Source organism: Camarhynchus parvulus, chromosome 1A (assembly GCF_901933205.1).
Source record: "Camarhynchus parvulus chromosome 1A, STF_HiC, whole genome shotgun sequence".
Taxonomy (NCBI): Eukaryota; Metazoa; Chordata; class Aves; order Passeriformes; family Thraupidae; genus Camarhynchus; species Camarhynchus parvulus.
In genome coordinates, this window is record NC_044586.1 from 44,939,619 (window position 1) to 44,967,072 (window position 27,454).

General features: G+C 37.9%; 1 protein-coding gene across 9 annotated transcripts in view; it reads left to right on the forward strand.

Moving 5' to 3' along the window:
* Positions 1 to 27,454, forward strand: part of FOXP2 (forkhead box P2) — a 404,388-nt gene that overhangs the window by 15,394 nt on the left and 361,540 nt on the right. Inside the window, exon 2 of one of the 9 annotated variants that reach the window (XM_030960089.1) lies at positions 18,949 to 19,005. The exons of the other annotated variants lie outside the window; for them this stretch is intronic. The gene's annotated coding sequence lies outside the window, so the exon portion shown is untranslated. The remainder of the gene's footprint in view (positions 1 to 18,948; positions 19,006 to 27,454) is intronic. 9 annotated transcript variants of the gene reach the window in all.

Here is a 27,454-nt window from a genome sequence, read left to right on the forward strand (position 1 = left end):
ATTTCAGCTTTTGGAAGTGCCTATGTGCTGTTCTTAGAAGCTCAGAATCCTGGTACCCTATGTTTCACTGCTGTCTCACAAATATTTATGGTTGACGAAAAAGCTGAATCGTCACTGTGTAATGAACGACATATAATCCACCTCCTGGTGTTTGCAGTATACTAATTTTCACATACTTACATACATAATGGGCAGACAGAAGAGTTCAGAAGTCTTAAGACAGGCCAGATGGAAAATATGTTCAAATTTACAAAAAAAACTGACAACAAGAGAGAGAGACAGGAAGAAAGAAATATAATTCTGCTGATATTAAAAGTATGGAGAAGAAGAGAGAGAAGAGAGGTGAATGGCTGTTTTCCATTTTTTAAGGAGACTTTTTTAATGGTTTTTAAACTTCTGAGATTATGATGCTTTTTCTTTGTTATAGAGCTGTCAGAAAATACAAAGGTTATATCTGTGCAGACAGCTTAACTTGCTTCTAGCTCTCCAAAGTACTTTAACTAATTTCATATTCAGCTGTTAAAAGTGTACAGGTCTTGGAAAAATTAGAGCATTATAGCTGTAGCCGTACCCTCCTGGACAGCCAGGACAGAGCTTTTGGACGAGAGCTGTGGCAAGGCATGTGATGCCCTGCACAGTGGCAGTGGCTTGTCAGGGCTGAGATGTTAAGAAAGTGTGCCTCTGTAATCGGGCTGTGAGATACTTCTGGAAGCCAGAATATGGGTCAAGGAAACCTTCCTCTGCTGTAATCCTTTCTAATCTTTGCTTTTGGAAGTTTTCGAGAGCACTTCTATTGCTAAGGAGTGTAGCTCATGATTTTTCTGTTTGCTTTTTCTTGCTTGTGAAAAAAAAACTTGAAAACTTTTTCAAGTTTTCCTTCTTGTTGTGTAAATTTAAAGATCCCCTCCACTGGGGATGGTTTTAGAAACACAGTATTTCATCAGCAAAGGAGGGTCCTGACAATTCCATATAACTAAGAGGAATACTGCAAAGTGAAGAAGCTGCATAAGATATAGTGGAAGTACAAGAAATCATCCAATTTTTACCAAAATCACTGTACAATGGAAAGTGCCTCTTGTCAGCTGAAATGTCAGATGTATCAGGAAAAAGTTAAAGTGGAACCTGATTTCTCTAAGGCTAAAGATTCAAGTAATTTGCTTAGAGATGCAGTAGAAAATCAATCTTGTGCTTGAAAGTGGAAATGGTAGCCTTCAAGTCTCATGTCATGTGTTGTAGCTGATTGCCTGTTTTTATTATCTGCCCCCGCTTTTCCTTCAGTACTTACTAATGCCCTTTGGTTAAGTCCATTATACCTTTGAAAAACTTCTTGCACAGCTCAGCTACTTTGGCTTGTTTGCTGGGTAAGCCTCACTGATATTATTATAATTAATAGGATGTGTAAAAACTTCCCAAACCCAGTGTTACAGCATCAGGCTATTAAAACTCGGTACCCCATATGTTCTGCAGTGTGCAAGATTTCCATCTGGGCTGGGGCTCATCAGAGAAGAGGCTAGAATGGCATTGATCTTGCATGCTGTGGGGGAAGTTGGTGTGCTAAGAACACAACTCAGCTTGTAAAAGGGTAAGAGGGATGGGAAATAAAGTCAGTTTACAATTTGGAGTTGTGTCTCTATTTTTTTTTTTATTTTAAATTTTTATGCCACAGGGATAAAAAATGCGAGAGGGATGGACTGTGTTTCTAGATACTAAAAATCTTTGAAGATCTGGTTCACAAGTGCAAGTTGAAACTCTTTCTCACGGTAGTGTGTTACATGCTAACAGTTTCCTTGGTTTGACTCTTATTTTTGTTAGGTAGTACTGCTTTATTTCCTTCAAAAACTTTGATTTTAGGATTTTTTCTTTAAATTATGAGAAATTAATAAAGAATAATAAAAGCTAAAGTAAACAGCCTGATATTTTTAAGGATTTTTTTTTATAACTAGGGTGTATCATGTATATTTGTTCTTTGCTAGTTCTGTGAAGGTAAACTATGAAGCCAATCAAAAATTTTACAAGGCTGAGAGGAAATATACCAACTGACAAAACACCAAATAAATGCATGATTAAGAAGACAGGAAATTATACTGGTTAATTGAAATATTATATTAGACCTTATCAAGCAATATTTAAGTACAAGGAGATACAGGGGCATACTTCTAGAGAGACATTGTTTCTGGTTTAGCTTTCAGTAGCAGGATCTGCATCAAGACTGGAAATTTATGCCTCTTAAAAAAGGCATACCTGTTTATTCTGAATAATTGGGTGAATATAAACATTTTATATTTAAACTGGGAATTAATACCCTTGGATGTATAAAAATATCTTAAATAGGAATAACAAAGCTAGATATCTTCTTAAGTTCCTTCCTTCGTTTTTCTTTGTTGATGTCAAATTTTTTTTGATGCCTTCTTAAAAAGCTATACAGAGAAAAGACTTTATGGAGATACTTGGTAATAGAGTATTGTTGATCCACCTTTTGAGGGCATAACAAAGCCCATTGGGAGAAAGATTGCTTTTAACACTGAGAGTAGTTACTTGCAAGAGGACATTTTTAAGGACTTCAAAGTAGATTTCACTGGGATGCTTCAGGTTGTGCTTTAAGGACTTTTCTAAGACACACTGAAATTTGCTGAAGGAGTTTTACTAGCAATTGCAACCAGAAAGTATATCAGTGTTGGTTTGATGGCTTTTTTTTTTTTTTTAAAGAGGCAGGACAGTGGTTAGCGTGCTTATTGGCATCTCGATATTTGTTCACTTCATGCCTGTCCTTTGACAGTGTTTTAGAGACCTGGACATAAACTGGAAGGACCACCACTGGGTTCTGTGCAGACAGAGAACTGCTGAGTCCCAAACCAGAAGGAGGACAATGTACATACATTACTACTGAGTCCCAACCCATAAGCTGGACAATTTACATACGTGGGTAAAGACGATGTTTAGAAACAGGCAAGGGAAGACAGAAAAACAAGGAGTTATCATAGCATATCAACAAATAATTGGTTTTAAAATTTTCCATAGCTCTCCTGCCAAAGCAGTTTAAAAGAGGTTAATCAGTTAGTCTTGTGAATGTTCATAGCAGTGTGAGGCATCAGCCTGGAGAAAAAGCTTGAGGACACTTAATTGAAAAAATAACACACAGGGGATGGAAGCTGGCAGCCTGGACATAAAGGAGAAGGGAGTTTACCTCTAGATATGGAATGAGAGATGATAGGAAGGCTTTGACATGGAAGATAAGTGATTAATATATAATGGGATACTGGATTTGTGTCAGTAGGATGAGATTACGTTTGTCAAGATTAGAACAGAAGGTAAGAACAAGATTTGAAATAAGAGCAATGGAAATATAACAGCTGTACACTTTTAGAGAAGAGGTGTACTTTAAAGGTAGTATTTGCAAAGGTCCTACAATATTTGTGTGTAAATCTTTTGGAAATACTTGAATCTATAGGACCTAGGTGCATGTATCCAAAGACGGAGAGAGATGATATACCAGTTGGCCTAAATGAATGGTAACATTGCTGAAGGAGGGGGGCAAGAAGAATGCTTATTAGAGGAGTGTATACAATGTCTTCTAACTGTACAAAATTGTGAAATTGTGATCCAGCTCAGAGCTGCAGTGTGCTGTTAGAGATAAGGGGAGAATCACCTCCCCCAGGTGAGTGGTGATCTGCTGGGGTCCGGAATTTTTTTTAGGTCTTCTACCATTTCTCTTATGGAAGAGGATGTTTCATAAATTTATTCAAATATTACTGTTCTTTGCTTTTTCTCTATTGATCTGTAGTGGCAGCATTTGCAGCTGAAGGTTACACTAAAAGCGTGTCACACCACTGTTGATGAAGTATCACAGAAACACGTTTTAATGCACGAGTAACATGCTAAAGTTTTTAGGTTTTCAGAGCCAGGATTGACTTGACAGCATTGCTTACTAGTGGTGAAACTATGGATTGTGAAGATCAGCCAGGTTGAATGCCAGTAGAATTTCTGCTATGGACATGATTTTAAGTGTATAGATAGGTTTCCACCTACTGGGAAGAATGGTTTGAAAATTCTTAGGCAAATCGCCTCTCTTTATATATAGAGTCAAAGTATTTAATTTGCTTGTTTATAGAGGGATAGAGAAGACAGTATTCCTATGTAGTTCCTATTGTTTATCTTCACCCTCATCTCTCTATGGACACCCTGGAATAGGGCTCTCGTGTTGCTGTGGATATCTTTAATTTCAAGTGGAAAGTGATGGAGTAGTACAGTGTGAGGTAGGTCCAAGATGCTGTGAGGTTTTCTTTTTTGTCAAAACTTTGTGCTAGAATAGAGAAAATATTTTACTGAAGCTTGAAAGTGATTTGATCTCTTTTTACTTTGGTCAGGTCTGTTGTATATTTACTAAAAATGTTGTCAATTTTGTTTTCTTTTTAAGAATTTCTCTTTGGTATGTTTCCATCTGAACTTTATTAGAGGAATCTGAAAAGTTGGGTATTTTTTCCTGTACTTGCAGACTTGTGGCTCTGTGTGCCCTCTGAGACCCCAGCGGAGAGGGCTGGGTGCAGTACTTTGCCATCCCTGGCAGAGGGCTCCTGCTAACCCCGCTGAGAACATTGCTCTGCCCATTCAGTCGCTGAGGACTGCTTGATTACCTCCCTGCTGCCCAGAGCCCTTTTTTCAAGTTCTGAAAAGTATTCAGCAGATTTATCACTGCTTTTTAAGAAAGTCTTCATGAGCATGACCTGAGGTTTTACAGGAAATCTTGAAATAAAAGTAATAATATTGTTATACATTCTCTCACATTCAGCCACACATGCTATCACAAAAGTAGCCTTGAAGCTGTTTTAGTTTTACAGCAAAGAGTGTTTCTTTTCATATCAGGTAATCCAAGCTGCTGAGTTTTTTCCCCCCTTGGCTTTGAAAACATGCCTTTATATTAATAATCCTGGATTTTGTGCTGAAAGTTGATTGCTCTAGTTGATGGTTGATATTCCATAACACTAAATAAAAGCAAACCAAAATTTTTACTTTTTCCTGTTCTGATCTGAAATCTATCAATGTGTATTTTTAGAGTTCACCATTAGTGGAGGTATAATCTCTGTGTCTGCTTTTATTCCTGGCCACTGGGAGTTTTGCTACCAGCAATAAAAGACAACCTCCATGTTGTACTGCACAGTATAGATATTGTAAATTTTGGTCTTGCTTTCCATTGATCTGGTTTGCCATATGGGAATCATATTCAGCTGATCTTTATTTCCTGAGTCAGAAATTCTGTTTTACCCATCTTTGGGGCTTTCAGCATTTTATTCTCAGTGGGCTGTCAGGTATTGCACATGAAAGGAAAGGTTCAAAGGCATATAAAGAAGGTTCAGGTCTGAAATGTTTACTTAACACTGTCTCTTTTTTTTTTTTTTCTTTTTTTTTTTCATTTTACAAACATTTGCCAGACTGGAGGATCAGCATGAAACCTTAATAAATTTTAGACATTTTATTCTCTATTATGAACATTTTACACATGCATAATTTTGGTGTAGTCTGGAACACATCAACTGTAAACTTGCTAGTGTGGGCTTGCCAGCAACAGGATTAAAAACATTGCAATTATTTTTTTTTACGTTTATAAATTATTTTTCTTGGAGGTTTATTTTCTTTAGTTTCTGTTTTTGTTTCTGTAGGTGCCTCTAACAGACTGCCATTGTGCTACAAAGAAATTTTGAATGAATTGACTATGCAGATTTTAATTAATATGATGTGTAAAATTTTAAAAATAAAGATACCGTCCTCTCTCCTTGCAGTGTCATTCTGCTGAGAGAAATTAATTTAAGGAAAAGTGAGAATGAGCTTGTTGCTCACCTGTGAAGTGCTGCTGCCAAGGAGGTAAACAGTCATAATCTTAACAGCTTTAGTGGCTTAATTATTTAAGCTCTTGGGAAAAAAATGCCTAAAATTTAAGAGATTTCAGTCACTTGGAGGCAGTGATATAGAGGCTCTAGATTCCATTAGTGTAGTTTGACTCTTTCTCATTTGTACTGAAGTGTATTTAAGATGGCATACTGGAGTGTGTCTCCTGTTATACTTCCATGAGTATATCTCATTTTCCTTTTGTGGTTTTTGTTTAATTAGACAAGGAAATAATAAGGGATCTTGGTACCCATTACTGGGATTCATTCATTGTTCTTCTGGCCCCTCTCTTCTTCATTGCCAAGTGGATGTAGAGCATTGGAATTGGCTCAAAGGGATCATATTTTGTCTAGGAAAGGTGTGTCTTGAGTGTGCCTAGGGATATATTTTGCTGTTGAGGATATGGAAACATGAGAAAAAGGCTGAAAGAAAGGTGGGGCTTCCCCCATAGCTCCTTCACCTTTCACACAGCAAGAATAAAGCTGTCAGAGAACTCTGCTCTCTCACCCAGTCACAGACTCCTGGTTTGGCTTTTCTGGACTTGCATGGCCTCTTCAACATGAAATTATGCTGTAGGTTTAGCCCACTCTTAATGTTCAGTCACATCTGCCTCCTTTTCTCACTTAGTGCTTTCTCCAGCTGAAATAAAAAATGGGAGTGTGGCCTCATGGAGAGCTTCTTTCAAATTGGCAGGTGACTGAAGTCTGCAGTAGGTCTTCTTTTCTGCAGTTTTCCTTTTTTGTGACCCTGAAACATTGTGCTCTCATTCTCCTCGTTCAATTTTCCTCACTTCAACAATCAAGGATGGTTATGGCTCCTTGGCTGTCCTGGCTTTCCCCTCCCATTGGCTAAGGCTGTGAAACGTTTTCCCATCCTGCCCTTCCCAGGCTTTGTCTGTTACACTAGTCTTATTTTGAATTGGGAAGAAAACTCAAGGTAAACCATGATCTTATGGCTCCTGTGGCTGGAGTGTTGGAAGGACAAGACGGGCGGAGGAGATGAGGAGGGGACATTCCTCTGTATGTCAGTGACCAACTGGAGTGCCTGTCAGTGACCTGGAGTGCCTGGGAATGCAGGAGGAGGCAACAGAGTATTTATGGGTGAGGATTAAGGGGATTAAGGTGAGAGCAGGGACAGGTGACAATGTGGTGGTCTGTTACAGGCTGTCTGGCCAGTAAGACCAAGTGGATGAGACCCTTTATAGGTATGTGGAAATAGCTGGGTCCTCATGGGAGACTTCAACCTCCCAATAACTATAGGAGGGACAACACAGGAGGGCATAAGCAATCCAGGTGGTTCCTGAAGTGCATTGATGATAATTTCCTTTTCCAAGTGATAAATTTGCTGATGGTGAGAGGTGCTGCTGAACCTTGTTCTCGCCCACTAGGAGGGACTGGTGGGGAGTGTGAAGCCCAAAGGAAACTCTGGCTGCAGTGACCGTGAAATGGTGGCGTTCAAGATCCTTAGGGCAGCGAGGAGAACGCACAACAGACTCGCTGCCCTGGACTTCAAGAGGGCAGACTTTGGCCCCTTCAGCCAACTGCTCGGTAGAATACCATGGGATAAAGCCCTGGAGGGAAGAGGGCCCCAAGAAAGCTGGCTATTATTAAAGGATCACCTCCTCCAAGAATTGTGATATTGTGATTTCCCTCCTTCCTAAATCCAGAGGGAGCTAAAAATATGTAGCATTTGTTTAATCTCTTCTCAATGGGCTTCTGCTAGGAAAAATGCATGACAAGTTATCTCTGGTATCTCACTGCTGAAGCACAGGTCAAAAGAATTCTAGATTTTAAAACCTTCTATCAAGGACACCCTAGACAACGCTAGAGAATACTGAAGTATGGCTTGGAATAATGATAAATTGTTATAAATCTGATTGTGAAGTACTCTGTACAATTGTTAGACTCCTATTTAACGGATGCATAAAAACTCCCCAAAATGTCTTTTTAGGGGGAATTTTGTGTGTTTAGATTTTCTGTAAGCTAGGGCACCACACCACCTTTGTCCGCTGGTGATGTAATTCTCAGTATGTACACCTTTTGCAAGCTATACTTTCAGTACAACCTATGTGGCGCAGCTGTCTCTGAGGATGGAGCAGTTGAAAATGCTGAAGTAGGCAGAACAGGCAGCTTTATCTTTGTCATCTCCTCACAAGACTTTGGAAATAGTTTGGTGTCTTGGTGTAATTTTCACAATTCTTGGCCCGGTTCCCCATGATTTTGGGATTAGAGCCTCTGTTGGGCTTCTTTAGGAAAAGGGAGTTCCCTGTGAAGGAAAAGATAAAGATTCTTTCTGCATAGCTGAGATCTTGTTCAGGGGCCTGTTTACATCTTGAAAAAGGGAGAAATGAAGACCAGCATGTTTTTTGTCTTTTACTTTAATACACATTCTTTCTAAATTAATTTTTTTTATTTGAGTACATCAGAGCTTATTTATATGTGCATTATCAGAACAAACCAACTTTCCAGTAGCCCCTAGGACAAAATTACTTATGGAAGTAGAAGAGAAAAGGGCTTTAACGAAACAGGACACTCATCTGCATATTTCTCCCTTGTGGGAAGAAGACCTGAAGACAAATATGTTATGGTGTCAGAACCAGGCACATTCTTATTCTTCAGTAATGACCAGGATAATCCTGCAGAATAGGGTGTTGTGGTTAAAGAAACTGCTGTCTTTCAGTAATTTCCACAGAAATAATGTTTGTATAGATCAGAAGCACATTATTAATTAACAGGAAGTAGCATCTTGGAAGCTGAATTATGTAGTAGGAGCTGAAGTATAGCTAGCTAACGAAAGCAGTATGAAATAAAATAATCTCTGTGTGGTGGATAGGAGCCTACTTGACAAAAATATTTGTGGTATTTTTTTGATTGCTCCAGATTTTAACTTTCATTTTGAATCTATACTTATTGGGATAATAATTGTAATCTTGAGAATTGTAAACTTGCTACTCTGATATTTTCCTAATTCTGATGGTAATCTGAAATACCAACTCTATCCTTATTCCATTTTCTTTATTAATCTTTTTTTAAGGCACTCATTCTAAATCTAATAATGGTCTTTAAAATTCAGCGTTAAAAATTTCATTAATGATAACTTTTCTAGCTGGGAAGGAAAGAGTGATGATTGTCAGGAACATCAGCAGGAAGAAAAGTGGAGATTAAATAAATGCAAGATGGGCAAATGGGAAAAGAAAAAACAGTGTTAAGAGGCATAAATATGGTAATTGTAAAGATGAATGTATTTTTACTTTGATATAAGACCTAACAAGCAGGTAGTGGAAAATTATTCAAAATATAGTTATTTTATTACAGATCATTTTCCCTTCCATACCTTCATTCAAAACATATCACTCATGTGAATGAAAAAAAACTGATGGCAGGTTATGGGCAATTGATTGCGTTCCCGTGCTTGTATGGCACAGTCAGCAGCCAGGAATTTGACAATGTCTTTAAAGTAAGTGTGATGCACCCCACTTGATTTCATCTCTCTGCTCCCCATCCATGTTTAGCTTACACTCCCAGCACCATGACTGAATCCTCGTTCTGTCCTTGTGCCTCCTGCACTTATTCCAGTGCACTGACTGGTTCCAGTCCCTCTTCCAGAGCCCTGACCTCTGCTTCTAAGTGTTGCTGGCCGTCAGCTGAGTTGAGTAAACTTCTGCTAATGAAAACAGATAAAAAGTCACTGGAATTTATTAAAGCTTTTACATTAACTTAAATCACGCTCTAGGAATGAATGTAGTATTATTAAAAAAATGAAATCGGATTATAATGAAAGGAACCTGCAGATTTTAGTTAGTAACTTGCATGCATCTCTATATTTTGTTTAATTCTAATAAAATAAAAGTGAATCCCTGTTAACTGTAATGAAATAAAATTAAGCTTTCCCTGACTTACATTCATGTAGTCAGTCAACATTATTATTTGAAATCTCATTGGGCCCTGTTTTTCTGCAAGGACAACAGAATTGTTATTTATGCTGAAGGAACTCTGTTGGTAAGAAAATAGCAGGACATGGTCTATTTTATGTGGAATAAAGAGGTTGCCAATACATGGGATTCCCATGATGTGTGCTACAGAAGTTAACATGATTCTGCAATTTTTTTTAAGAATGTGTTTTGAATCTGAATAATAAATACTTATATATGTATTGTAGTTCAAATATATGCTGCTTTGTTTGAAGATGTTTTGTTTCTTTAATATCTTCACATGTCAGTATGTTTATATAGTTACATTAAACTGCCATGGAAAAGTTATGTTCTATATGAAAGATTAATTAGTATTTTTGGTAAAGAGGTAATTCACTTTTGTTGTGTTTCAATCTAATAAAAAGTCCATCTTATTTGGCTTTATTTTCCTTTTCTTTTTATTTTTTTTTCTTTCTTTTCTAAATCCATTGGCTTTATTATGCTAGATCATTGCTAGCTTTACTTTCTACTGCATTTTATCATAATGCTCCTTGAGTATAAATAAACTCTGGTATGCTAAACCTAATAGCAATTAAACTGGAAGTGTTTGTGTTTCATCACTGTGAACTTCGCAGAAATGTTTCCATGACAACCTCCATGCTAGTTAAGGCAACCAGAGGTGATCAACAGTTTATATATTTTTTTTTTTCTCTTGCAAGAATGGAATTTGTGTTGACAGTTCTGGCCTTTAATGGCACTTTTGTACTGTGTGAAAGTATTTGTTTACTAGATCATATGCTGTTAACTGTCAGGCCGAGATAGAGTGACTGCTTTTGATAAAAGGGCTGCATTACATCTCTGAGTCTGTGCAGTTCTTGTACTTTAATTACTCACATCAGTACAAAAGTACCCACTTGCTTCACTACACTTAAAAATTAGACTTATTAGTTCCAAAGCATTAATGGTGAGTTAATTTTTTCCTTTACATTTTTTAGAAAACAATAATGTAAAAGCTGCTTTGTTGTTTTAAATTTAAAGTATTTCATTTACACTGATAAAAATCACATTCCATGGTACGGGGTGAATTCTAAGTGCTGTAATTACTGGCACTTTGAATTAGGATTTCTGGGCCCTGTTTTCATATGTAGCTGATGAAGGTTGTTATGCTAGTGGCTGAGATATGCTAGCTATGTACTCTGATGAGAAGAATATAAATTTAGGTAGAGGTCTTTTGTGTCTCCCAAGTTTTATTAAAAAGGTGGGGGTACCTAAGATGTGGCAGAAATAACCCCTGTGAGTGTAACATAATAGTAATATAGGTAGACTGTTGTGTGTGGTACATGGATGAGATAGTTAGAAAGCTTTCGAAGAAAACATTGTTTTTAAAATGTTTTTTGATGAGGTATTTCTCTTCGTGGTGCCCTATCTAGATAGATCATCTGAAACTGAATAAATTAGTTATTATCTAGTCTGATAATCAGTTAATAACTACTACAGCAGGTGCATTCACTACCAACCAGAGGTTTGAAGGCATTACCTGTCCTGAGTTGAACAACTTGCTTTTTTTATGTGTCTGTTCATTGTCAGGCAGATAGACAAGTATCTTTTTCAATATAGAGAGTGTGTGTAGCACAGGATCATTTGGTTTTGATTAGCTGAAAAATGTGAGTATTTGGAAGGTACCAGAGTATCTTCTAAAGGTCTACTTCAAAACAAAGACTAAATGTTTTGTGATAATAAAGACCTTAGTTTGATGAAGCATACTATTTAATTTTACTCATGTATATTCAGCTATGAGACGGTGTACTTGTTGCATGTCTTGCATATAAAGACTTAATTTTTATTCAGGACTCATCTTTTGGACATGTAGTTTGTTTTAGTAATTGCTTGCAGAGTGTTTATTGTTTCAAGTAGTGATACCATCACTTTTTAAAGCAATTGAATCGCCCTTCAGTGATCTGTTAAAAAAGTAAGAGGAGTCACAATTGTTGAAGCTGTTTTGTGTGGGTTTGTGTGTGGAGGATGCTGTTGCTTTTTGCACTGTGTGTCTGTTTAGTCAGAAGTTGCTTATATGTTTGTTGACAGTTGGTGACGCTAGGAAGGGAGATGGAAATGCTGAAGTTATATACCTAAATTTCCCAAGCTTTAAACTGTAGACAGATGACTTGTGTCTACACTCTCAGTGTAAGATGCTGCCTTTACCAGAATACCTTCACCGCATCTTTGGGGGTTTGTTGTGCCTTCCTTTGTGAAGGGAAGTTGGCATATTAAAGAGAAACTTCTCAGAGAAGTAAGGGATGAAAAAAAGCTACATTCTTGTGCACTCTTCCAGACTCTGACCTGTTATAGCTGGAAGCTGTAATGTTCCCTGAGTGCAGAGGTGTATGCATAATCCAAAAATTTCTGTTTATAATATCCTTACAGGTAAAATTGTGTGGATTACTAGAAGGAATATATTACAGTACTAAGAAGTAGTCTTTATTTTCCTGGTGGTCATTTGGTTGTGAAAGATTGTTTTGTACTTAAGCATATGATACTAATAAACCCTGTGTGCTTTTTTTCCCAAGTTAGTTTTTTGTAAACAGTAGTTTGTAGCCATGTTTGAAAAAATACTCTGTATCTGTAATTATTGGGGTTTTTTTAATAACTGTGATGTAAAGAAGACACTGCCTAAAATTGAACAGTAACTCTGGTCACATGACATGAATATTGTAGATGAACTGGGATGGAAAAACAAGCTGTTACCCCTAACACTTTTTTCTGTCCAGGAAAAATGAATTCATACTGGAACAGCAACAGTAATGATCAGGAAATGGAAAGCTTATCTTGTAAGATGAGATTTAAGAAAGTGTGACATGTTTGGCTAAATGAAACAAAGATTGACAGAGGATATGATATCTCTTTCATGTTAATAAGTGTGTATGGAAAGGCAGAGAAGGCATCATATAGGAAGAAGAACTGCTTAAGCTAAAGTTCATTGTTAGAACAAGTATAAAACAAGTGTAAACTAGCTATGGATAAATCTGAGCTGGAAGAGAGAGCATTTAAGTAGAGCGTGTGGGACTGGAGATTTCAAACAGGGAGTCCAATCAGCGAAAATGACATGATACAATTGCCTTAGCAAAAGGTTGCACATGGTCACTCAGATTGTTCTTTCTTAACCTATGACCGTCTTTTTGCCTAACTAGGTCTATAAACCCCTCATGCTTGCTTGTTGCACCGTACTGAGAAAACTTGTAGAAGGAATAAATCTAAGAGAAGCCTTTTTAAATTATTTTACTTATTTCAGTTCCAATACCTGTTTAATTTTTGGGTAGATTCCTCAGTCTGTTTTCAGATTAAGTGCTTCTATATTATTGACAGTAGTATCCTGGGATTTCTTAAACTATTTTTTCTTGTTTGTTTTAAGTGTATTGGAGTGCTACTTTTAAATTTTTCTTTTGCTTATTAGTTACAGGTTTTAACCAACACTACTAGCTGGCTTTTTCCCCTTTGGTATTTTCCATGCAACTGGAAAGATAAGGTTATTATTACCATACTCCTCAAAGTTTATTCTGTAACTAACCTGTACATTTGTTTAGTTCGTTCAGGTAATCATTTCCAGTCCCTTAATTTATAACCTCCTGGCTATACTTTTTTTTATCCCTCAAAGAGAAGAGAACTCTGAAGATTGCTTAGTCCAGCTGCTCTTCTCATGCAAATTGGAGCAGGTTGTCCTGGATTTTCTCAGGTTGCATTTTGAATTTCTCCAGGAATATGGGGTTGTTTCAGTCTTGATGGAGAGTCTACAACATCTGTGGGCATCTGTAATTCTAAGATATTGACAGATACACACAGATCATCAGTATATAATTTCTTTCCCAGGATTTAAAAAATTGATTTCTAATACTTTCTTTAATCTGGAAATTATTTTAAGTATTTCCTTTCTCTCCTCCAGAATATCATACATCTGCAGTAGAGACTCCCTTATTGGCTCAATATTAAAAGGGATTTTGCTGTTGAATGAATGTTGTTGCTCTCTTTAGATGGTTTCCAAGACTTTTTGTCCCAGTACCTGTCAAATACAAAGGTGTAGCTACCTCCATGCAGAATCTTGAAACTGCAGATTGAGCCAGCACCATGTTGTAGCCACAAAGTGAATTCTCATTTGAGTACAAGGTACATCAGTGGCTCACTCTCCAATATCTGTATTAATGCCACTTACATAGGGATTGCTTGGAATCCTTTCTAAATTCACTAAACTTCACATCATTGGAAAGACATCCAGAGGCAATGTCTGCCTTGTTTTTTTATGCAACTCTTAATGTTGAAGCCTTGCTTAGGTGAAGGACTCATCACACCTACCTAAAATTTAAAGGTTCAACGCTACTGCTAGGCATCACTCATAGTGTGAATGATGGTGTTGTGATTTATTACCCAAAGAGGTGTTTATTACTTGGGGTTTATTAGTCAAAAGATGAAAAGCTGACTTTTACAGACTTTCCATATATACATTAGTTTCTCTGTTTTCCTCAGTCCTTCAAAATACACATCTTAAGATCCTGAAAAACTGAAGTGTACTAAACACACTTGGCTATGTGAGCTCATATGCCAAGTCAGAGGAATGGTCTAAGCACACTCTCCACAAAAGTTATGACAGTAAAAGCTCTTACTGGAGTGTGTCTACCCATGAGGCAAAAAATGTATTGTCTGAATGTCCCCAGAAATCTTTCGGAGGAGCATTACAGAACTTGGTCAACTTTAGCAACTCTCATTGTGTTACTATATTTTAGTATGTATCTGTGAAAATGCAAAATAAACTTCTAAAAAGTCATCTAAGATAGCATTGGGAACACTTAAGAATGCTGATTTGTAACCCTTGCATGATCGTACCTTTTAAGGAGATTTATATCCCCACTACATGGTTTATGTTTTACTGCAAATGCAGTAATAGGGCATTTTCCAGTGTCTGTTTACATCTTTGACCAAGACTTTAATTTTCTCATATATTTTTACCTTTCCCATTATTCATTGCATATGAAAATTTATTCTGTTATCAGAATTAATGCTTTTAATTAGACCTTTTTAGAAAACTTCTGTCATACAAAACATTATTTCACAGAGTTTTTTTACTCAACAAAAGTTATATTATTCCAGGTATTTCAGAGATAGCAACCATGGCTGATTAGGTAAAAGTTCTTCTATAGGCACTGTAATGCTCAAACTCGTACTGTTTAAGTAATTTCAGAATTTATCAAACAATGTGAGCTTGCTCTTAATAGGAACTTAGATGCAGTTGTAAATACAGTAGTATTTGACTGATTAAAACCTTCTTCACATTGTAGTTTTAGGTGGTGTACACACACACTTTTTTTTTAAATGTATCAATAAGTAGATGATAAATACAAATTTGTTTAGTTTATAAACCCATTTGCTCATATGCTTAATGTGGTGGCTGTGGTCAGTCTATCAGGGATGTTAACTCCTTGCTTCCTAAATTGAGCAATAGATTCTTGACCCCTTGAAAGTCCTGAGTAACCCCATCTGATCTCACAGTTGAGCCTGCTGTGAGCAGCACTGGACTAGAGAACTCCTGAGGTCCAAGCCAGCTTCAGCTATTCTATGATTTTGTGATTGACTGAATCCTGTCTGAAGCTGCTTGACTTGCACTTGAAAACTTGAACAATTTTTTCAAGGCAGATAATGTAAGTACTTTCTTTATGTTCTTATAACCCACTAGCAAATGGTCTCCATCTTTTCTGAATGGATATTTTGTATTTCTTCTTTCCTTAACTAGACTTCTTTCTAGACTGTGATTATGTTTCTCTGTTTTTCTCTAAAGCAAAAGTAAGTTGTGTGGCACAAATGAAATACTGTCAAATTTTTTGGTGATATTTTTATGGTCCTCGTTGAGGAACTTGATAATTCAGTCAGTGGTGAAAATGAACTAATTGTATGGGAGGCATGTGGGCTTAGTGAAGTTCCTTTTCTATTGGTTTCTTTATTTCATTGTAGGGAAAAAGAAGCTACAGAGCAGAAAGGTGTAGGGATGGTCTTGTAGCTGATAAATCTTATAAATATTTTTACTGGGTTAAATTATTTATAAGATGTATTTTATAAATACAAGGGATATAATATATAAATTATAGTCCCATATATAATGTATGGGACTATATATATAAATATACATACATACATACATTCATATACATACATACATATATATATATATACATACATATATACATACACTTCATATAATATATATGGAGTCCCATATATAACATGTGGGACTCCATATACTGATACTAATGATTTTGTTTAACATGAGGTTATGATACATCTTTTTAACAGGGCAGAAGTTACCTGCACAATGAAGTCTGTAAAGCAAAAGAGGACCATTGTGATCTTTACATAACAGTATCTTTTGAAGTTCTTGCATTAATTTCTATTTGAAGTACAGTATATCTTTCTGGGGAGAGTAAATCAATTGTTTTAAAATACTCCTGGTGATGGAGAGCCCACGACAATCCTTGGGAATTTCCTCCATTTGGTAATCTAAACTCTACAAATTATTTCTGGTCTAAACTTTTCTGACTTCAAATCCCTCATTAAAACTGTCCCTTGCTGTGTTGCCTGTAGAAAATGTGATAATGGATGTGCTGTGGATAGGAGGGCTCTTGCCTTTCCTGCTGACCTGTATTGTTTCCTTGTTTCCTCCTGCTCTCCCCCTGAATCCACCTGTTTTGTCTTCTGTCATGCGTTTGGGTTTTCAACTTTCCCAGGCAGGGATTACCTACATGTTGTGTTTATATGGCATGGAATAGAGCAGGGTCTTAGTCCCTAGCAGGTGATCTTTGCTGATGAGCGTGTCATGAGGGCATAAAGGATTAAAAGAGGTTTGAGCTATTGTTGTCCTACTTTATGAGCTTTTAAGCCTGTCAAGAACTACTGTAATCTTGGGCATGACTTCCTTTGTGGCGAGGACTTCCTCCATTTCTGCTTTAAGGCCAATAAAGACTGGAGTAAATCATACCTCTCAAAAAGCCAGCTGATCTCAACGGAGGCAGGGGTAAAGGGAGGGAAAATTTCCAGTGGTAGAAAATCCCTTGCAGCCCTCAGCAGCCTGCTGTAGGGGTTAGGAATTGAATGTTTGCTTGGCTCCGCATTCTATTCTGAATTTATCTTGCTTCAGATTTCCAGGATGTTGTTACACCTTTCTTAGAGAAAGAGAGGGAAGAATAAAAATAGCAGTGTTAAGGTTCTGTCCTGAGTTTGGGTACTTATGGGCCATTCTTAACTGTCCTATAATCTTCTGTTTTGTAAACAGATTCACTTTTTCATATCTAGTCCTGTTTTTCAGTCATTTCATGATACTTTAAGTGTGTTCTGTGAATCCTTCTTGTTTGAGCAGTGTCCTGTTTGAGTTGCGACTACCAGACTGGTGACCCTGTTTTATTAGGAGTGACCCCAGTGTCAAATGCTCAGGTAGCATTGCTTCTCAGATGTCCTTGATGATACAGAGATTACATTAGTCCCTTGTCGATGCTGTCTCACATTCATGCTGATAACCACTGTAATGCTTTCGCAGTTATTATTTCCCAGGAAGGTGTTTCCCATCCTGTGAAACATTATTTGTTGCTACATATAGCATACATATACATATACTTGTTCTTCTGGTTGTAAAATTGATGTGGTCTTCTCTCCATGCAACTTCTATGCCAAGAAATATGGGATGATCTGAAAGTTTCACAAAGGCTTTATCGTAAGCTGAGATCTTGGGCTAATCTCTTGATTTCCTGGCTGACTGCTGATGGTCATATGGGAAGGTTTTCTCTTCTTTGAGTCTTCATTCTCAAATAAATGAATTGTACTGGAGGTAAGGTAACTGATGGTAGACTTGAGATGAGCTCAGTTTGTTAGAGCATGGTGCTAATAATGAGGAGATTTGTGGTTCAATGCTGATATGGACCATTCACCGAAGAGTTGATGATCCTTGTGGGTTCTTTCCAACTCAGAAGATTGTCTTCCTGTTTTTACAAGTTTCCATCACAACATCATGCTTTCTTTATCCATCATAACTTGTAAATGTTGATACAGACTTCAGGAGCAGCAGTATAATGCTGTCACTGTTTTGTCTTCCTGTCATCTTCTCCATGTAGAAATCTTTTCTTCTCCTCAATGTAAATCCTGTCCTCTGCTTAGCTTCTCTTTCATGATGTAGAAAAAAGGATTCCTGTGCGTTCCCTGAGCAGCAGGTGAGGAGCAGAACTGTGGCTAGTACAAAAAATCTGAGGTGGGTTTGTCCACTAGAAGAGATGGGAGTAAGAAGAAGCAGGATAAGTAGCATCTGTTTTCTCTCAAAGCTGTTTGTGAATCCATTCCTGACTGGGCTGAGCCCCCAGAGAAGTAGAAAGCCTTGTGTTGTGCAGTAAAAGGAGAGAGGGTCCCAAACTGTTGGGGAGTCCCAGGATCACTGACCTCTGGCTGTGGTTCTCATGGGATCCTTCCCATGAAGAAGGATCTTCCCTTCTCTTGAAGATTATGGTGCTGTTGTGTGAAGAAATTAAAGAGAACTAAAATCAGGCTGTGTTGTCAGATGTATACTGTAGTGCATTTAAAAGCACAGAGAACCCAAATGAGGAGAAAATACAGAAGGGAAGCAGTGTTCTCTGCAATGGAATAAGTTTAAAGAGAAGCTTCCTTGTTTAATGCTGTGGCTTTTCTTTCCATAGCTGATTGGATCAATAAAAGAATATAACAGAGATCTCTGTACCTTTCCTTGTTATTTTAGCGGCCTCTCCGATCCTGCCCACAACTGATACGAACTTAAGTGAAGCCTATTTTTCATCCTGTTCAAAAATTTAATGTTACTTGGGAAAAAATAATCAGTGAAGCATTTTGCAGCAGTAATTCTTCTCTCTATTTTCTGGTATTTACTCTTAATTAGTCTTGAAAACTAGATGACTGTGGAACATATGAAGAAGTTGAAAGCTCGTTTTGTCTGTTTTGCCTACTTTCTTTTTTTTGGTAAGTCTGCACTCCTAGCACATACTCTTCAAGAGCTCTGTTAGAAGGTCTGGAAGGAAGACTGCTAGCTGGATGTGTCATTACTGGATTTAGAACTCTTTAGAAAACTGAGACCCTTTTGCTGATGTTTACTCTAGTTTCTTTATCAGCAGATTCCAAAGAAGTCCCTCTCTGGTGGGGAGTCTGCAGGGTTACCTGTTACAGTGGTAAGCTCTTTCACATTTTCTCTCCTGGCTGCTAAAATGGGATTTCTAAAATGTCTGAAGTGTTGTCCCACTTACAGGTCATAGGTTATAGGTATCCATTTAACACAGCTATCCAGTGTTACTATTACAAAACTTTTGGTCTGTTAAAAATCGTATGGTAGAGAGATGCAGAGAATGACATGAATACTAAATACAGGTCTAAGAACTCATGGTATTGCTTCTTTTCAATTAATGACTGCATCATATACCGTGTCTAATTCAAGTGAAGTGGTTGCAGAACTTCTGGAAGGCTTTAATGGAGTGCTTCAGATCTTGTTTATCAGATCCTGGTTAAAAAGCATATCATTTGAACATAAACGGTGCCATGTTATCGTTTTCCCCTGGAAGATTTAGTGGAGTACTCAGGAGAGCTGACAGGAATGGCGGGTGGCAAAAGAGACATGCTTAGTTGCCTAACGTGATGGTCTTGTCACACTGTGATGTATCGGCCTGAAAAGTCTTCAGTGTCTTACGCATACGGTAGGAAGGAAGCTTTAACATGTCAAATTAAGAAAAAAAATTAGCCTATAATAACAGTGTTGCAGATGATTTGCAGGGAGTTTTTTTAATCAGGGATATTTCATATCCTCCTTTACACCTAATTCGTCTTGCTTTCTAGGAATGTGTAATTAATATTGTAGTTATGCTAATTTGAAACAATGATGATTGCAGCTCACTGAAATTATGTGTTCTACTTAATTGAACTTGACCAACATTACTTGGAGATGACTCAATACTGCATATGGTACATTCTATCAATATAACTTTTTATTTTAAACAGTTTGAGATACAGTCTGATTATTTTATATAATCAGTTTCTGTTTCTATATATATGTGGCACTGAATTTTATCATGATGTTAGGTTTTGCTTCATCCATGGTTCAAAGAGTGCATAAAGTAAACTTCCTTCTCAATTTTCTTGGTATGTATGGGTTCTGATATAGAAAAATACTACAAAAACAGGTGAACTGCTTGTTTCAAAGCTTTTGATGACTTTCAGTATGTAAACTTTATCTCCAGTATGCACAAATATCATCTGTCTTTGCATATTACTAGACTTCAGATGGTGTAAAAGCAGTTTATGCATGGATGCTGGTGGCAGCCACTCCATCAGGTACACTATTGTGCTGGAGAGCGCATCCCTGTGCCCAGGACAGGTCAGGCTGGCAGCCAGGGTTCCTGTCTTCTCAGGTGGCAGTCCCAGGCACTGCAGCAGGAGCAGGCACTGGCGAGTTGGCACACTGTGGGGCTTCGGGAGGAGCTGGCAGCAGGGGAGTGTTTGTGCTTACCCCTGCTGAAGGGTGCTGCTGCCTTCCTGCATCCCTGTCCTCTGCTTGTGCAGGCAGAGCTCTGGGCAGCCAGAGAGGAGGCAGGGAAGGGGAGTTGTGCTTTCCTGGGTAAAATGGTGTGTAGCTGTTCCTCAGGGACTTCTGCACCTCTTTGGCCTGGAGGAGGACTGAAACAAAGACAGACAATCTCTAAGCTGAATGCAGAATCATTTTATTGTACTGGCTACAATGTTAAACAATGTTTTAAAAGGTAGGCTTATTATTTGGGGAAAAAATACTGTGTTTAGGCTGTATAGGAATACCATCTTGCATTTAGAAATGTATAATTATGACTGTGATCTTCCAGTAAATATTTTGGTTACTGTGTGTGAAATAAAATTACATTTTCTTATCATTTGATTTGAATAAAACATCAAAGTGTCTCTACCAAAATTATGAAGTTGTATAGTGATGAAGGTAAGTATTTGAAAGCATTTAAAATGGTTTGAATTTCAATATGCTACCTGTACTTTTTGATCATAAAATGAAAAAAAAATTCTTAGTCTCAAAAATTTTCTTAGTGACAAGCATAGAACTTATATGCTGACAAAATATACATTGAAATATTAACAAATAAAATTAATTCAGTAAACAATTTCACTTATTTTCATTTGGAGGAATCTTATTTTCTTCAACTGCTAGTCATTTAAAGAAGCATGTATTTTATTTAAGAGAAGGTTTTACAAGATAAGCTAGCAGTGTTGCAGATTAAAAATGTAGGAGTGTTTTCCTTTTATTGTAACATATGATGTGTTTTGAGTGTGGGCATGGAGATGGGAACCTTGGACTTTCAGTTACCTTAATTCTTAAAACCAAGACAGTAACATACTGCTCAAAAAAGTTCCCAAAGTTGTAAGAATCTTCAAATACCAGTCTCTGGTATCCATGAGAGTAACTTGCAATTTAAAAGTAAGACAAAAATAATGCAAAATTAGACCTCTTGTAGTGAATTATTTATGCCTCTCATTTAGCTATATCTTCACTATTAAAGTTTACTTGAGAGACCTACCTTTAACTAGCACTATTTCCTAACATAATAACATCAACAGAAGTGAGGCAGCATTAATCTTTCTTGAATTGAATGCAGATTGATGTTGTTAAGAGTATGCTGCTCTACAGTTTTCAGTTTTGATTTTTTTAAATAACATAGTGTCCTAAAACTTAGGTGTTTTGTTTTTTTTTTTTTTTTTTGAGAGGAAATTTTGGAATTTTGTTTTTATTGCTGGCTTTTAATTCAGTAATTTACTTAAATGTTCTACTGTTTAAATTTTAAACATGAAAGACTATGATTTCATGTGAGAGCTTCCTGTTAAGCCTCATCATCAAACACCAGTTAAGGAATTGAATTTTAAAAAGAAAAGCAATGGAGAGAAATGTTTATATCAAAAAAGGAAATGTGGGGATAAATAAAGTAGTGTAATGCAATAAACTGTGAAGTTAAAGCCGTGTCCTTGTGAGAGTTGATCTTCAGTTAATGTCTGAAATGAAAATTTGAATAAAAGACATTGCTACTGTGAAATGATTAGACATATTCCCTGTTGAGGCATTTCACAGACTCATGGGATCATTTGGGTTGTCCAAAAGGGCGTTTCACCATGTCCTTTACTTGTATTTATGTGGCAAGCATATTTGTATATTATCTCATTATTTGAGAAATCTCTTTCAAATTTGAATGTGTATCTCCTATATAAAAGCTTCTGCTTCCATTATCACTGTGTCAGTTTGTATTGATCTGGTCGATACAGAAATCTCTTCAAAAGACTTTGCATTATTGAGGTGAAAAACCTGCTAATGATGCAACAGTGAGGTTTTTTCAGCCTTTTTGCCCTGTGGTAAGAAAAGGTCTTCCTATTTGCCTCCCCAGTATAATTTTTTTTTTTTTTAACCTATGAATGTGTGTAAGGTAATCACAGCGTGACAGTGTTGTCTGATTGTTGATCCTGTCAGGTTCACCTGTCTTACTCCTGCATTACGGACCAGTGACTTCAAGAACCTACTTAAGTGATCACAAACTATTTTAGGCTCTTCTTAATAAAGACGTGTAAACATAATAAAGCCCGATGCATGGACATTGTGCATGAGAGTGGCCACTTCGGGGTAATTTTAGAGCCAGACATTCTGCTCCAGCCTACTCTCCTTCTGCCACCAGGAGGACTTGGAAAGCAACAGCAGGCTCCAGGGAGAGGACTTGCTCTGCATCCCTCTTAGCTCCTCATACTTGGAAGCAGTTGCTGTATGCAGGACAGTGGAAGTAAGCCTGTTCAATTGCACCACTGGAGTTCTGTCTCATCAGTGAGACTGTTGATGTCACCTGTTTCACCTCTCCTCCCCTCCATGGGAAGGCTGTACTCTAATGGGGTCAGAGGCACAGGCAGCTGAGAGAACATTGTTACTAGTCTCTGTAAATGCCATAGAATCTTCTGGGCAATCTCCATTGTCCATTCCTAGGATGATGAATTTATCTTGGCTCCAGACATCTGTCAGTGTCCTCCTATTAGGTATTTCCTCTCTCTTCAGTTCTTGGACAAGTGAAGATTTCATCCCAGGTAATTTATAGCCAGTTGCAGGACAGCATCTGTGCATTATACAGATGCTGTTTCTTGCTAGAAGCAAGGGTGTTTTGGCACCCTTGCTGAAATTTGCTATGGATTTAGACAGCATTTGTATGGATATGTATCCATTTGTATGGATATTCAGTATGTGGTCTGTAACTTTTTAGTATTGTAGTGCATACTCTCATATAGTTATAAGTCTGACCTCTTATTAATAATTTATTTTCTTCTCAGATGGTAACTGTGTTCATTTCAGGGTTCTTCCATATGTCCTGTCTGTCACCCTTAAAGTTTTCATCATGGTGGTGGTAGTCATTGCTGTTAACTTGTGTCCCTGTGTGCCTTTTTTCATTTACTTTTACAATTGTTTCCTTGATAAGGGGTGCCACAAAGGTGCAAAACCTGAATCTCTCCAAATGTCTCAGTCTCTTTCCAAGTATCTGGGTCCCAAGGTGAACACTTGAAACAAAAATTATATTACTGCAAATCCTTGGGCTCACTGGAGAAACTATTAACTCTCAATTTGTGAGAGCTCTTTTGTCTGTGAACAGATTCTAGTCTGTGCTTTCTTTTTCTGACAATACACTTCCCAGCTAACCTCTGCGATGCCTTGTGCCACAAATCACCTAACACTAAGTATGTCTCCCCTCTGTGAGCTCTCCCACTCTGTATTCTTTCAGCTGTCTGGCTATTGTTTCTCATGCTACAGAAAACTTTCACTGTGGTGGCAGTGTGAGGCCACAGGACAATACTCCTCCAGTTCTTTGCCCAGTCAGACAGTGACGCCTGACAGATAAGTCTTTCTGACTTTTGCCACTTTCCCAAAATACTCCACTGTCACTGTGTGGGTGCTGAAGACTTATAAGAGCTTTGTGAGTGTTTTGTGAGCACGAATGAGAACATTACGCTTTACTTCAGTTAGACCAGTCCCTATAAATTCCAGAGAGGGATGTTTGACATTTATTGTGTTTGTTTGTTACCAGTTCCAGTGTCCTCTCCCTCAGCTCTGTAAAAGCCCATCTGTTGCGCGTGTCTGCTCACGCTCACCAAAGGAGTAAGCTTCCATTTTCTACCCTTTCCCAAGTTCATCAAAACCTTGTTAAGATATTTGTCTAGTGGCTGGTTTGACTTAAACCTTACAATGCACAGCTTCATGGGACTGCTTTGTAATGTCCTAACTGCCTGTGAATGGCTGCACCTTTCCATGAAGGTGCAAAAAGTCTGGGATAAGTGAAGGTCTTTCTTTTTCATATGCATTTTTTTAACTCTGGGTGCGTGTAGAGGGAAACTTCTAAAGTTGTGGCCACATTTTATCTTAATCACTGTTTTTCCTCCTAAACTTTGGACCCGCAAGTTTCCTCATCCCTCACTTGACATCAGGGCAGCACAAGTGAGTACCATGTTTTTCACAGATTCAGCACTTGAGCTTATATCTTGACCCTTTTGGTTTATTAGCATGGGCAGAGCCTCTACATTATTGCTGAAAGGAATAAAGGTTTTTCCATGTTTGCTGGCCTCTTAGTGCATAGAGATTGATCACAATTTACAATGAATGGCCAAAGGAGGATTTTTTAACTTGATGAACCTCGAGTCCAGTGTGCAGTTTTGGGAGCCACAATGTAAAACAGATACAAAGCAATTAGAGAGCGTCCAAAGGAGGAGCAGGAAGATTGTGAAGGGCCTAGAAGGGAAAGCCTTATTAAGAGCAGATGAGGTCACTTGGTTTGTTCGGCCTAGAGGAGACTCATTGCACTCTACAACTTAGAAGAAGAAGAGGAGGGACAGACACTGATCTCTGTGGTGTCCAGTTACAGGACCAGAGGGAATGGCCTGAAGCTGTGTCTGGAAGGTTTGGGTTGGATGCCAGGAAAAGGTTCTTCACCCAGAGGGTGGTTGGGCACTGGAACAGGCTCCCTAGTGAAGTGGTTACAGCACCAAGCCTGACAGAGTTCAAGAAGCATTTGGACAATGCTGTCAGGCGCATGGTGTGATTGTTGTGGCTGCCTTGTGCGGGGCCAGGAGTTGAACTCGGATGATCCTAATGGATCCCTTCCAACTCAAGATATTCTGTTATACTGTATTCACATCTTCATGAGGCATTTTGTGGTGTCTGAGACACTGAAGGCATTGCAGTTTACGTGGAGACCTCTGAGGTCATCCACTAGGGAACTTATAGCAGAAGCTTAATGGCTTGGAGGCATCCACAGTGTGAGTGTGCATGTGGACTGTCATTCAACTGAAACATGTATAGTTTATATATTTTATTTGTACTATAATAATTATTGTATTCTGTTTTTGCCTGACTTTCCCACGTCCTCTGGGTTTTTTTAAGTTCTGTGTTTCTTTGTGGTTCAGAGGGATTTAAATTGCCACTTGGAAAGCATTTCTTGGCATTCTCACTCACTCCATGGAAGATTCTACTGGCCCTGCAAAGGAGAAAATTTTTCTACTCTCAAGTAATAAAGCATTTCTCAGAGTGTGAAAATACCTGTGGAGTGCACATCATGAAAAATTCCAGTGGTTAATAGGTAACCTTTAGCATGCTCAAATTATTTGAAAAATTCTAAAGGCTAGAAGCATCATAAGCTTTACTTGTAGACCATGGCACTGCAGCTCAGGAAGGTGCAGGGTACAATATGTACCAGCACAATTTCAGCCCTGGGTGTCCTTTGATAATTAACAGACTGCTGTCATTTCTTGTGGAATCTCCCTGTGTGTCAGCATCAGCACCAAAGAGAAGAAAGAAAATGTACATAGTCCCTGATGAATACTGCTCATCCTGTGAAAACAGGATGGCAGCAGTAAATAGACTAGAGGCAGAATCTCAATGCTTCCCTCTTCATCCCTCTCCCCTTTCTATATAGGACTGTGCATTTGCATTGAGCCCAAAGAAAATGACTAATATTCTTCTTTCTTGGTAACTGAAAATAATGACAACAGGCTATTTCAGCCATTCAACAGAATGCCAATATCTAATGTGAATGGAGAAAGCAGACTTCTGGAGTCTTCAACAGGAAATAAAGATTCTGTTTCTTAAAATACATAATTAGTAACAGCTATCTCTGGACCTCATGATTTCTTATTCTCAAATCAGTTTGTCCTCTTCTGCCTTATGTTCAGCTGCTGAGTTTGATCTGCTCTTGAGAGATGGTATCTGCTCCCTCTTATGGGATTTATTTCACTGCCACTCAAGTTTTAGCTCAATTGTTTCTTGTGTCAGCATAGGACCATTGCCAGATTTGCTCTGAATGTCCTCAAGAAACAAAACACCCATGATTTTAGATGTTGTTTATTCTTTTTGAGGGTCCGGTCCCTAAGGTTAGGTACAACTTTGGTACTGATGTTGTAATGACAAATTTGTTATCTGACAGTCATCTTCTGTTTGAAATTTAATGCTGATTTTTTTGGTATATTATGCATTCTCTTTGCTCAGTTGTAAACTATATGGAGCTTTATATGAGAGGCTGATATAAGAAGATGAATAAATAGATGAAATATTCTTGTTGAACACTGAAATTTGGGAACTTTAAATAGTCAGGCATAGACATGATGGTTCCGCTTAGCAGTCTGATCACATAGCATATAGTTAAAATATTATATGCTTAATGCAGTATGTAGTTACTCTATTTTATTAAACATTTTGTGCGTTTTTCTATCCAGTGGAGAAGGTCTGAGCCTAGATTTTTAAAATGCCTATTAAATTATCTTAAGCAAAACTAGTTAACAAATCACAGTAACCTAAGTGTAACTTGCTAGATACTGTAAAATCATTGGTGGCTACAATAATTATTTTAGGTAATATAAAACCTGCATTACAAAGGCAAGGAATCTATTAGCTGCTCTTTTGGTACCTGTGTATGATATTTTTAGGTGTAGCTGTCCCTGTCTTAGTAAGCTGTTCCCTGTAAGAGGTTGTTTCTGTCCTGTTTTCCCCAAGCATTCAGCGTTGCCTCCATACACTGCTTTCTCTGAGTAGTTATGATAAGTCTGTCCATTTCACTCCCAGCGAGCTTGCCCTCAACATTGAATATGATTGATATTAAAATAGGTTTGTTCAGAGGGACTTAACACCATGCTTTTGGTGGAAACACAATGTAATGAAAAAAATAAAGAAAACCGAATTCTATTTTAAACTGAGCAGCCGAGTGCTTCGCCAGCTTTTTCATCCCTCATACCTTAATTTCCGAAGCAGTGTTTTCTGAACGTGGGAATTCCATGTTCATAGCAGGTTGTTTTGCAGGTGTTGCCTTCTGATCCAGGGCACTGGGGCTTCCTGAATGTGAAGAACCCTGGGAAATGCCATCAAAGTTGTTGCTTTCTTTTATCCTGTGCCTCCGTTGGTCATGGCAATGAAATGGACACCTACGGAGAAGGGAGGTGGTGGGAGGGATGAGACAGGACTCTTCCTCTGACGACAAGTGCTTACCTTTCCCACCTCTCCTGTGCTTTTATGTTAGCATCTTCCTTCTGTGCAAACGTCTTTAACATTCATTCATACATAAGGGGTTTCTAGTTGTTATAATACTCTCA